This window comes from Parasteatoda tepidariorum, chromosome 6, assembly GCF_043381705.1.
Source record: "Parasteatoda tepidariorum isolate YZ-2023 chromosome 6, CAS_Ptep_4.0, whole genome shotgun sequence".
NCBI lineage: Eukaryota > Metazoa > Arthropoda > Arachnida > Araneae > Theridiidae > Parasteatoda > Parasteatoda tepidariorum.
The window spans coordinates 5,615,743-5,619,559 of NC_092209.1; positions in this window are offsets into that span (position 1 = coordinate 5,615,743).

Genomic DNA, 3,817 nt, shown 5'->3' on the forward strand with positions numbered 1-3,817 from the left:
TGTCCTGTCTCATCTCTTTTTCTCTAACCTAATTTAGTCCACAACTGCAAAATTTCTTTTATAATGTGTCAAAGAAGAGACATGATTTTAAGAAATCAGTTGTATATTTAAAAAAAAATGGGAAAGAACTAAAGATTTGCTGCATGTTTAGGAAACGAAGTAATCTTTTCAGCAATATTGCATGATGGCCACTCTTCAGTTCTGATGTTTGAAATCAGTCTTAAGAAAGAAATTTAAGGGAATGAATCCAAAAAACGTTTCTTTTTTTTTCTTTCTAAATTTATTTTTTAAATAAAATGAAACGGTCCTATTTATTTTTCAAATAATTTTGTTATTTGCAAAGATCAAGTAATGATGTCACAATAAAAGAATTTATTTTGCATTTTCCCTTCGACATTTTAAATTTGCCGGATAAAGTTGAATAAAGATTATTTTTTGAAAATGAAATTTACATAGTTGGGACTGATAACGAGGGGAAAAATTTAGGGATATAAATGGCTACAAGAAAAAGTGAATAGTGTATTTTTTAGTGTTTGGTGTAAAAAGATGTACAAGCGAGGTTACCTCTGATTTTTTGTTTTATTTTTTATAAAAAAAAAATTAGAAAATGAAATAAGTATCCGACTTCTATTTAACGAACTTCCATTTTGCGAATTTCTCTATTTAGCGATCTTTTTCGAGGAACCAAGAACATTTTCTTAATTTCTTCATAAAATATCTTCCGAATAGCGAAGCTTTTCTTTGAGATCCTATTTTCCAAAATGTTTTCGAACATTTCAAACTTGTTAACGCATTTTATGGGGGAAATGACCTCAAATTGATTTTCGAAGCCACTTAAATTTTAGAGAAAGCGGTAAAATCCGTTTTCCTTTTTGTTTGCATTTCAAACGAAGAACTCAGACAAAATGAACGGATTTTATCAGTAGCAATTAAACTTAAGAACGCATGTGGTAATGTATTTTTAAAATTACTTTTATAATAAATGCAGCTATAACTTTATGCATAAATTGATCTGTTTTTTAGTTGAAAATGTAGGTAGCATGTACTGCTGGACAATGTTTTGCTCTATTCTCGCTTTCCATGCAGATTTATTTCATGGTTAAGTTTTATAGAATAAATTGTCGATAATAAATTACAAGATAAAGGTGTACCAATTGCTATTTTAATTATGCCTAGTGTTTATGAATTTAAAACCTGTTTTGAGTTGTTTTAGTATTTTAATAGGTGATTTTCTTTTTAACTAATTTTCCATATAACGAATTTATTATCGTGATTTAGCGACTTCGTTAAATAGAGTTTCGACTGTATATATATATATATGAAATATTCGGTGTATCCACACCGATATTTTTTAGTTAATAACGTAAAAGCAGCATGATTAACGAGTCCAGTTTCGGCATAATCTTTTTTATTTAGCTAAACGATGGTGAAATATAGTTTCACCCCTCTCCAGAGGGAGAGACAGAGTTACAGTCAGATCTGACGAAGTTTAGTTGGTAAACATTATACACCAAAAAAAATCTAATTATTATTCATTGGCATGTTTTTAGCCTTGAAGTCCCAAAATAGAATTTCTACCCTTATCTTTTACTAAAGATATTTCATGAAAACGAATGAAGTTTTAATGCTTTTATTAATACAAAAGTATTTTTATAACTTTTGTATTACATATATATATATAAACATCTAAAATAATAGCTAAATAGAATTATGGGATCTAAAAACGAAACTTAAAGTAGAATTGTATTTTAAAATGTAGATTTGCCCCTCCTACATGAGAATATTTTAAAGATCTCTCTCTCACACACGCACAATTGTGCGCATATGATTTAATCCTACGTTAAATTGATAGAACTGCAATCTTTATTTGCAAAATCTCTTTTAGAAACCATTCACTTTAATATATATTTTGTGATTTTAATTATATCTTCGTTCGGTTTTATGATTACTTCTTACGGCATCAACCCTAACAAAGAAATCTGGATAAGTTCGAAAACAACATATGAATGTGAACTCGTCTTTTGAAAATGAATTTGTAAAGATATTTTGAAAGAGCTACGGCTCCATGCATATTTTGTGAATAGCTTAATTTTAATCTCTTTCTTAATACTACATGTTCAGTAAAAGCTTTAATGGAATCTTCATTCTACAGAAAGAGTGTTAAAATGGATTACAGTAAAATTTTGATGGATTAAAATTGAATTTGAACTGATTACCTAAATTAAGGCAAATTAAGATTATCTCGGAACCATGTCATTATATATATATATATATATATATGCTTGTGTGTATTTAATGTAATGCAAAAAAGTAAAAAATCTATGTTGAACTTTTAAATATGGAGTTGAATAATAGTAAAAGTTTTAGCTTTATATAAGAAAATTAAAATTTAAAACTAATAATATGTAATTTCCATAACTAATCAGTCCAAAATTTCTACAAAATTTAGCACTATCAATTGTTGGTCTAATTCTTGCCTAACTAAACCTGGCACCATTTATCTAAATAAAATGATTAACAATATTACTAAAGAAGATTTTTCTTGGATTATCACTAATAATCAACTTGTTTTAGACACAACAATTTCCTTTCTAAACTGAAAATAGGTTCTTATGAGTTATTACTATGATTAATGCAATTGCGATTATTGGCAAACTCTAATTCATAATTGACTTTTTAATAATTATCTTTACAATAGAAAACATATTTTTGTTTAAATTGATGGAATACCACAAGGATCTAATTTTTTATGTCTCTAAGCTAACATTTTTCTACATTATTACGAAAAAAATTATACTCTCAATTTTAAATTTGTTTTTAGATTTATTGGTGATTTAATTGTCTTTAATTTTGACAATGATACATTTTTGTTAAATAATATTTACCCAGAGGAATTAATCTTGCTTCTTAATCATTACGATAATATTAATTTTTTGGATTTGGGTTTTATTAAAAAAGTAAATATCTGCGTTGTTGATTTATACGATAAAGAAATGATTTTAAATTTAATATACATAAACTAATAACACAAAATTCTAATGTTTCTAAAAACATTTGTTGAAATACCTTTTTGTATCAAATGAATAGACTTAAAAAAAATTGTAGCAATGTTTATTTATCGAGAAAACAAATAAACGAACTCTTTCAAAATTTAATAAAAAACAAGGATATCCAACTAATGCAATTAAATTCTATATAACATCGTTTATGTTATAATTAAAAATTTCTTTGTTAATTAAATTTATATTTTAAGCAGGGGTGTGTTTAAGATATAGAGATGATGAAAGCTATTTATAAATTGTCTATGTATAAATGACGGACCATGTGTCTTTTTATTCGTTTATTTAGACACAAACATGACATAGAAAAGGTGTCGTTCTCTTTAACATAAAAACATCCTATTCTCTTCAAATCTCTCGTGATAGTGTGTGCTGAGAAGGGGGCAAATCCGTGACTAAGAATCTTCAAACATTTAATTAAGAATTTTTTAAAATTAAAAAAAAAATTTAATAAAAAAAATCTTAAAAATAAAATATTTTTTTATTAAATGCTAATAATTTCTCTGAATTCAACCTTATTAACATTAATATTTTATAAGTATAATTAAACCTTATTTATTTTATTTTATATAGGCGCTGAGCAGCCAACCCAATTTTAACTTTACGGCAATCTGTGTTCAATTCCGTAGCCTAGTACCATAGCACTTCTGTACTCTTTTAAATCATTTTTGAAAAATGCCTGTAGGTACATTTAAATTCGCAACTCGCCGTATATTACATTTTGAGTTTTATTCTGTATTTCTTTGAATTTATATTTT